Here is a 9,701-nt window from a genome sequence, read left to right as displayed (position 1 = left end):
CAGTTTATGGTTAAATTTGGTGTTCAGGCCAAAACTGAACACCAAATTTAAAACAAACATATCTTAATAAAGTGTAATAATGAAACAAAATCCTTGTCTTACAGAATGCACCAACCAAATCTACTACACTGCAACCATTTCCTGCTGTTTATCATAGGCCTGGCAAGAAAAACATTGGGTCCCCTCAGAGATCTCCATGGGGGTAGGCTAAGAGCATAGCACGGTCATTTATGGAAGAAACTACATGCGCCGAATGTTATCCAAGCACACAGGAAATCAAGATTGATTTGACAAGGTAAGGAATGAGAAATATTTCGTACAACTGCGTCACAGTACAATGTTGAATGACTGCCTTCTAAGCATTGAGTTTGATTTCAGCAGAGCTGCTAGCTTATCTTAGCCCTTGTGTTGTTTTTTTCCAGCTCCCATTGCTGTCGTAGTCAAAGAAAAAAGAAAAACATGGGCCTTCTTAAGACAAGCAAGCAGTGTGGGTTGATGTGAGTTTTGGTGGAGCAGGAAACCTGCTCCCACGTCTCTCTCTCTCTCTCCCTGCTCCCGGTACATCGGGTTCCTCCTCCGAACTCAGTGTACGCCGTCACGCCAGTGTTTGAGAGAGACGGGACATTCATGGTTTCGACTGTCGGTCTCTCCTCACCCACAAAGAGCCCTTCTGATGCACCCGTGGGGCCAGAAAGTGTGTGGTTTCGTCCAAAGCAAAGGTAAATGTTCTTACGCAAAAAAAGAAGTACATTTATTTCTGAGAAATAGTGAATAGAGTCTTTGTTTAAAAAAAAAAAAACTCTTATCTGGTATGAGTCATTAATAAATGACCAATTTGTACTGGAAGAAACTGGAAGGCTGTATTATGAGTTGTTCCTCTTAATGCCCTTCCTTTAGTGAACATGGTCTTAAGTAGGTTCAGGTGGGGGAATGTGATTCTCAAGAATCCAGCCATTTTCCAAATGACTGTCACACATAACTAATTAGGTGTTACTTCTACTTAAAGCCTTACTCTTTGTCTCTGACATAGTTTTAGATTATATAACAATATACTGGATTATGTGGTGTGCTCAGATGTTCACAGATATTGCTGGGTACATCCCCAGAACGGTGTAATGAAAGGTAACTTCACTGTCAAAGAGTCTGCACTGTCTTCCCCCCTGTTAAACTTAATACCTCATAAACTCCCAAAAGTTAGCTAGTTACTCTTGGCAAAGCAGCACAGTAAAACGGGACAAGAATACCCCAACATTAAAGTTACTCAATAGTAGGACAAGAATACCCCAACATTAAAGTTACTCAATAGTAGGACAAGAATACCCCAACATTAAAGTTACTCAGGACAAGAATACCCCAACATTAAAGTTACTCAGGACAAGAATACCCCAACATTAAAGTTACTCAATAGGAGGATCTTCCAGAAAAAGTATACAAAATGTATGTACCGGTATTTATGTACAGTATGTATGTATGTATGTATGTACAATATGTATGTATGTGTGTGTATATGTATATGTATGTATGTATGTATGTTTGTATGTATATATATTCTTGAATTTCCCCTTGGGGATCAATAAAGTATCTATCTATCTATCTATCTATCTATATATCTATCTATCATATATGTACTACGTTCTCTTAAAAATGGGCCCCTATGGGCAAAGTTCTCTACTAACGGCATCATAACGGCCACCTCTGTTTGTGCTTACAGTTTTTTACAATTGTTTACACACGTTTTCAAAACTCTGTGTCTATTTTTCAAAACTCCACACACAAAACCCACAATTGCTCACACAAAATGCAAAATGCCTCAAATCTCCAGCAAAATGACACACAACATTCAAAATGTCAAAAACACATGTTTAAAGCAAACATTCGCCTCACATTAAAAACACTTTTGTCATAATATGACATTTTGGATACATCATGTACACACTGTTGCTCAAAACCTAAAGCTCTTCTGTCTTAGGCTTTCTATATGTATTTCCATACAAGAGTGAAAGTTACGGTATCAACAAAGAGAAGTTGAAATACACAGTAAAAATGCAAGCAATATTGAAACCAAAAATAGTGATTTTTCCCAAATAATTTGCTGTTGTGAATACAGTATTTTACAGCAAACAAGAAAAAAGCAAAGAAGAATACAGTGACCACCAGATGTACATGGAGTTTTGAAAACACTGATTTAGTTTTTTTCTAAAGACAAGTGTGTGTGTGTGTGTGTGTGTGTGTGTGTGTGGGGGGGTCGTGTCTAGTATGTATTCATAGGCCTATAGACCCTTTCAACTGCAGAAACAAACAATTCTACAGTAAGCGTTCCTAAGGCATTTCTGGAGGCACAAAAAAAAATATTGAGCTAATGGTACTGTAACATGGGGACAAATGAAAATAGAGTAAAAAGATAAATTTTACATAAAGTTAACCTTTTGTAGAACATTACTGTAAGATAAAGTCTGATTACTGTATTTTTCAAAGTATCTGCATTGGTTCTGAATATTTCAACCGGAAATCCTCTAGGAGCAGATTGAAAGGGTCCATACCTATTCATAGACCTATACTAAGGCAATGATTGGATGGTGTTCAGTAAAGTAAAGAGTGTTTACACATGTGAAGAGTGAAGCACTGGTGATTTAGTGTGGCATTTTGATGGGTTGTGTTTGAAGAACGAAATCAAGTTACTTCCTGTTAGATTTTTGTGTGTTAGGTAGAAAATTGTGTGTGGTGTTTTGCAAAATGTGTTTTAGTCAATTGAAAACTGAGTCAAACACTGAGAATTAGTGTATGGTTTTGCAGATTTGGTGTCGGGTTATGATGTTTGGAGGACATGTTTAGAAAATTGTGTGACAAGCAAAGATTTAGTGTGTAAGCAGTTGAAAAAAACTGTAAGATCTTTCTCATGGTATTAAATTTGCAAAAAGATTTTGCGTAGCTAATAAGCAAGATTTAGTTAGGCTTTAGACTTTGCACTTTGCCCAGCATCTAAATCAGGACCCTTGGAGCTTAAAGACAACCAGTCAAGCAGTGTTGGTCCCTGCTGTCATCACATGCCGTTATGTCAACTGCTACCAGTCGCAATTACAACAAATCTCCTGTTGAGCACCTGTACCTTTTTTTTTGGGGGGGGGGGGTGGGGGGGTGGGGGGGGGTGAGTAATAAATACAGGTACAGGTGTGTCTTCCTCAAACAAAGGATATCTCAGAGACTTCCACTTCCCCACTCCCATTAACTGACTATCTTCCCTCACGATCTAGGAACAGTCCAGGTACTGACAGCGAACAGGTGGTTAAATCGTAACACCTTTCATTACGGGGGATAGCCTCTGGCCTCAAGGGGGCGTTCCTGCTCATGAGCTGGTTTACAGAATACGCAGGTTAACAAGTTCCTGAGTCAAGTAGTGCCCATCGTTAACGCTTGAGAGAAGAAAGTTTTACGCTAAGTTTGAGGGGAGAATGGAAGGTCCCAACAGAAGTTTTCCCTGTCCTACGCCATGTTCAGCTAATGTGGGAACCTGTTCATTGTTGCAGAAAAGACAGAGAACCCTATCAGGGACAACTGAACAAGTTCACACTTGCATTTCATTTCCAGGGACCTAAATGGGTCTTTCAGTTTTGCGTCTCTTCGGCTTAACACTTTAGCCAACCACTTGTCTTGCTCCCACTGCAGTTTTTTGTTGTTTTTTCAAACAAATTATTTTACGACCGCTTTATTGCACCAGACCAACCATGTTGACGTGCAAAGCAGACACCTGAGGTTTCGAGCCAAAATCCATGCCCCATACAATTTCCATACTGAGAAGGAAAATAAAGACCTAATCGCCAGGGAAACGGCATTTGGGAGGTCTTTAAAGGCCCCTTAACGGCCAAATGAAAATCTTTAAAAAGGCCACTTGATGATGATGTGCACTAGTTTTAGACATAAATGAATGGGTTTCACCCTCCTGATTACAGTACATGAGCTTTTTGCATATGGTACTTAAAAGGTTTAAGAAGCCGTGTGGGTAGAGGGCCCTGAAGCAGACGACTGCATCGTTCTCTTAATAAGGGTTTATATAAAATGGGACGTACTATTCTCTTAATGAGGGCTTATATAAAATGGGACATACTATTCTGTAAAATAGCCCTGACGTGAATGGTAGCATTTCATTGCACAAAAAAGGGTCATCTCGTGTCAGTCTTGTGGCAAACTGGAACTGTAATAGTCACTTATGAGAATAGTGATCTAAAACTAAAACAATTAAAAGGTCACAAGTATACAAGTCCTTAAAGTTAAGACTCACTCAACTCAGTGAAAGAAACAGATGGCATACAGACTTGAAGTTTAACAAAGTGTAGCAAAGTATTTATTAACGTCATTGTTGTTTATCATCACATTCGTTCATCGCAATGTCCACTTATCGTGACAGCTGTGCTGGTAGCCGTGGGAACAATCTGTGTGTCAACCCCAGAGAGTTCTGGAAGGCTTGCAGGCAGACACCACCAGTAATGCTACGTTTGTAATTTGCAGTGGGTGGATGGTGGCTCAGTTTTTGACTCAAGTCTGGCCAGCTAGGCTTCTCCCTTTGTGGTCTGTGGCATCAGCGCTTTGTCTGAATCCACAAGCCCTCTCTAAAAGAAGCAAGGAAGTCAAGAACCTGAATTCCTATATACTATCCATACGTGGCCTGCCAGTGGCCATGAAGACCCCCAACAAACAACTGAAATTCTATTTGGGTTAAAGATGTGTTCAACATAGCAGAACACACACACACACACACACTCGCACAAAAAAGTATTGTTTTTGTCTAAATCTCTTGCGTGGTTGCTGGGTGGTCGTACTTTCTCCTGATATCAGCAGGCCTGACTCACATTGTGCACTGCTGCGTCGAATGCATTCTCTCATGATTTGGTCAGAGGTTTTCTGTCTTCGCCTAAGGGGAGCGCGTGAGCGTGGTGTATTTATACACCTCTCTCCGTGTGGGCAGATGGCTGAACAAGGGCAAGCAGTGCACTTTTCACCAACACTTTCTCCCCCTCTCCATTGTACACAGAGGGAGGCCCGCTCCTTTGACAACCTGTGTGAAGAGTGGGGCAATAAACTTCCACTGCAAAGCCCTTTAGGTCTGACTGTGGATAAAAATGGAAAGAGCTGGCGTGTCCCTTTACTCCTTTCAGTGAAGAAGTGTTTGCACACTGCTGATATGTGTGCAGACGTGACATAGAGGTTCTGTCACGACATGCATTTTATCAGCACTTGAGCTCCCTGGCAATGCCTGGGGACTGAACTTGTTGGCCTTGATGCCACTTTAGCTAAATGTGTCCTGCTAATTACTTGTTAAATACTTCAAAATGTCTAAAACTAAAAATTAAACATGCACAGGTAGGTGGCTGAAACTTTGCACCGCCTAAACCAACGTACCCTTACTGTGTAGCTTCATCTCGGAAACCACAATGACTTTTCATTCTGGCAGCGTGTGGTGTGGCGTGTGAGAAAACACTCTTTCTTCCCTGAAGTCTTCATTCAGAGGGACCAAAATGACATCAAGGGATGGGTGTGTATCAGACAAGCCCAAAGGGTGTACCTCAGACTCCTTCTGTGGGCTTTAATGAAACAGTAACACTCACAAAAGTTTGGTTGCAATGTATATCAACAATGCCCTGTTTGCCACCATCCTGTAAAAAAAAGCCGAAATATTCTCTTTGGTGGCAATAGCCCAGACTTCAGATTTACATGTAATTCCTTTAGTCTCCTATAGGGGTCAGTAGACCCCTTTCTATATGACTACATTGCAGTGCTTCTTTTGGCAGGGATTTTCCCAAGCTCAATGCTGCTAAATGAAAGCTTTTAACCATTATGATGTGGCAGAAGGTGAAATATTGTGTTTGTAGCAGACAATGTTTTGTCGAGAAGGTCTACAGCGGATTCTGTGGAGTGCATGCAATTATCCAAAGGTTTTCTCGTTTTTTAACAGCCTGTACTTTACAGCTCCGAACATGCCTGAAGACAGAGGGAGGGATGGTGTTGACAGATATATTACTGGTTTCTGCTTATGAATCTTCTCACATGGTGACCATGCTACTTCATAACATAGCTGGACAGCCTTTGAAGTCTTTCCTTCTCTCGATCTCTCTTCCTTTCTTGGTAAAAAAAGAAAGCACTTTCCTTTCCACCTGACAATCATCTCTCACAAGTATAGGCACAGCCATGGTGTGCTTTGGGGAATATGTGAAACTGGGACGTGGTGATGTTAATGACAACAATTCGTTCAGCTATCTCTAATTAGTGAGAAAAAAGAGAAAAGAAACGAGGAGGTATTTTACAAACTCCAGCCACTTGACTACCAACCCTGACCCCCTTTTTTTACGATGGCTTCCTGATTTTAATGAGATAGAAGTGTGAGGACGTCCCCCCAAAACACCACTGACGCCACACTGAACTAATCCTTTACTAATGGCACACAGTAGCCTATCACCCTTCTCTTTTCCTCAGTCTAACTTTGGTTCTGGACAATTCATTCAACGCAATGAAATAAAGTGAAAAAGAACGAAATAATTAAAAATTACATTTTGCTACTGCAAGTCCAGCAAACGTTCAGTTTACTAGAGGCTAAATGATATACAATGCTCTGGCTGTGATGCTTTTTAAAATCCAAAATGCTGTATGTGAATGTCATATTCTTTTTCATGCAAAATATTACACTAAGCCCACTTAATTAGCTAACATGCATATATTTATGCATATTTTAACACATAGAGGAGATATTCTCTGATATTAAAGTGTAGAAACTGGGATCAACCTCAGGTCCAAACTCCGTTAACAAGACTAATATTGACATTAGCCTACCTGATCGTGTGAGACCCAGACCCATTTTAGCGACTGAGAGAAAAGAGTGTGGCTCCCTCTAGTGGCAAAACTGGGCTTATAATGAGAGAAAAATGCACTGACTTTTACAGTCTTGGGCCAGTTAGGCCAAGGCTTTGTAGTTGCATGTGACAGCTTTCTACAAAGGGTGTTTGTGTCAAATGAGATCTAACATCTCATTAATCATCTTTTGTGAGCTACCGAGGCAAGGATTTTTACAGAGCAAACCGCCAGCATGGTCTCCATCCCAAAAAACATCAACAAAGAATCATAACACTTTAACTGTGGCTTTTTTTCCCTCGAAAACAGTACGCCTCAGTTGCTTCTGTGTTTTACAAATATGAACCACAGGCCAGATTAATTGGGAGTAAGCGGGGAAAGCGGGAGCCGGTAGCAGACACATGTGCAGCAGATGTCTGAGAGCCCCGGGGAAACGTCGCACTTCACACCAGAGTCACTGATCCCTCCCGCTGCCTCGCCAGCTACCCAGCGCTCCCCTCATGGTGTTGGTGAAGCTTATCAAGCCATCGCTAACTCCAAACATAGAAGATTTCCTGACCAAGTTCTGACAAACCAGAGGGCCTTTGATGATAGTAATCATTTACTGTAAAAAGTAGCTACAAACAAACAATCTTTACTTCACTGATTTTATATTTTTATCATGTAGGATAGGCCTAAATTCTGTATAATTTAAAAGCTGTAACAATAGTATAAATGTAAATATAGCAAATACAACTACAGCACACAACTAAATGTGAAACGACAAGAGAACATTTGAAATAAATTAAATGCTTTATTAGCTCTGCTGAAGTTTATACAAATTACTCTTTGAATAATCCAACTCGAGGGAGCATAACACTTCTGGAATGAACTGGAATCCTTGTGGATGGAAAGGTTTTTTTAGCAGCAACTCTTCCTATAGTAAATACCTGCTGGAGCTTAATTCCATTAATTTGCTGATGGTCAGCGAATATTCAAAGGCTCTAAGGGATATATGTTCATAAATGAATAAAGACAGCCAATAGCCCTCATATATATTACAAAATTAATTTCGCTGAGGCCTTGCAAACACCTGAAAATCGACCTTTTACCAAATGACACTTGCAACTGTCAATCACCTGCTCGAGTGAACCCTTCTCAAGTGGCCTTCGGGGATGATTAGTTATTTCCTGTTTATTTGTCTCCGTCCTCCAATATTAATGGCCCACGTAACAGATATTGGGGCGAGGTTTCTTCAGCTAACAGAAGGAGCAGAACCTCTCCAGACCCTCCCCCCCGATCACCAACTGGCGGGCAAAAGGGGGTGGATGGGATGAGTTGGTGGGGGTGAGGGGTGGGAGGGGGTGTGTGGGGGGGTTGGAGGGGCAGAAAAACTCTGCCACCCCTGAATTTTTAATCGCACCACCTTTTGGATAATCCATAATTTAGGGGAAGTCTAAGTGGAGCGTTTAGCTCCCCTCGGCCGTGCTCGGCAGGATGAAATGGTGTGGAAAGTGTGTGGTCATTAACCTGTTCCAGGTAAGTTCCCCTCTCATCTCCGGGTTAATGCAGCCCACCCATGTGGAACAATGAGAGAGGGAGGCCCATCGCTTGCTGCTCGCTCCACGCGCTCAGCTCGGCAAGCAGCAAGCTGCCACGAGAGAAGCACCAGCTACACAATATTTTAAGAAACACTGAGAAATAGGCATGCTTTTACCAAACTACCCCCCCCCCACACACACACACACACACGCACACACACAGACACATATGCATACACACTTCAATATTAGCAGGTTATAGTCTTCATCTTTATGAAATGCCATAGCATCAAATTAATATTTAAGAATAGTATATTTGGGCCCATGGAGGCACATGGCAGTGATGGACGACCAAGAAGCTTAAGGCACAAAAACTGCATTTGAACAAGAGTGTTTCATATGGACTATATTGCCTATAGGTTACCTGAAGCTATAGAAAATTGAAATGGCCACTGTCACAGTTATTTTTTTAAACGTTGAAAAATGACCTTCTTCTCAAGCCCATTTAGGGACAAGTCTAAAAAAGACATTAATCCATGCTCACTCAACGTTTACATTCTCTCAGCTATCTCCTCTCAACAAAAGATGGACCATTCCAATCAGAGGCCATCCACACCAGCCAGCTCCACCAACCCCCCCAAGCACGCCAATTTTCCCCACCTCGGCGACACAGACTGATGCTCTGAAATGTGCCTTTCCATAGTCAACCACCAAAAAGATGCGTGCACCACTCCGAATCCTAAAATAGTGCTATTTATTTTAGTCTGTCTGGGCCGTGTGGACACAGACTAGGAATCCAAATTCCTGTGAAAATGTGTTCGTCCCACGCCGGCAAACGCCTCCCCTTTAGCGCGAGGGCTGCAGAAGATTGATGAGAGGCGCTTGTGTGAGAGAGATGTTTGTTTGTAGGTGATCAGTCATTGCAGAGATGGAAGTTCATGTCTGCTTGTTTTTGCAATGACCAGGATCTTTTTTCAACACATGTTAGATATGGGGGAAGGAAGGGGGGGGGGGGCGACTATGCTCTGTTTTTCGACATACTGGTACTGCACAATACATGCTTTACAAATCTAAGAGAGCTATTAATAGCATAATCAGTCAGTGAGACCAGCCCTATATCTTTATGCATTTAACTTATAAATGACAAGACCAACAATACCTTAATCTGCTGCACCTCTTCATCAGTTCCTTTTGGATACAGATTATAGGTACATATCAGAGTAGATGGAGGACACTTTGTGGTGGATTTGTGGGGAAAGACTTTTTTGAGTGAATGGGTGAAAGCATTTCAAATAAGCCTGTAGTCTATTGCATCCAGTAATTATGTTCTAAGTACACAATAGT

At 41.4% G+C, this 9,701-nt stretch overlaps 1 long non-coding RNA gene across 1 annotated transcript; it reads left to right on the top strand.

The window, feature by feature from the left end:
- The first annotated feature begins 211 nt into the window (after positions 1-211).
- On the top strand, positions 212-9,246 carry LOC143137814 (uncharacterized). Its single transcript, XR_012990097.1, has 3 exons — positions 212-295; positions 423-719; positions 8,923-9,246. It is a non-coding gene; the product is annotated as an uncharacterized LOC143137814 (long non-coding RNA).
- The last annotated feature ends 455 nt before the right edge of the window (positions 9,247-9,701 follow it).

Source organism: Alosa pseudoharengus, unplaced genomic scaffold, assembly GCF_046254945.1.
Source record: "Alosa pseudoharengus isolate Yale_2024_CS ecotype anadromous, Long Island Sound unplaced genomic scaffold, YU_APseudo_1.1 YU_APseudo_1.1_scf_21, whole genome shotgun sequence".
Lineage (NCBI taxonomy): Eukaryota > Metazoa > Chordata > Actinopteri > Clupeiformes > Clupeidae > Alosa > Alosa pseudoharengus.
Note: the sequence above shows the minus strand (reverse complement) of the source record. Positions and strands in the feature narration are given on the sequence as shown.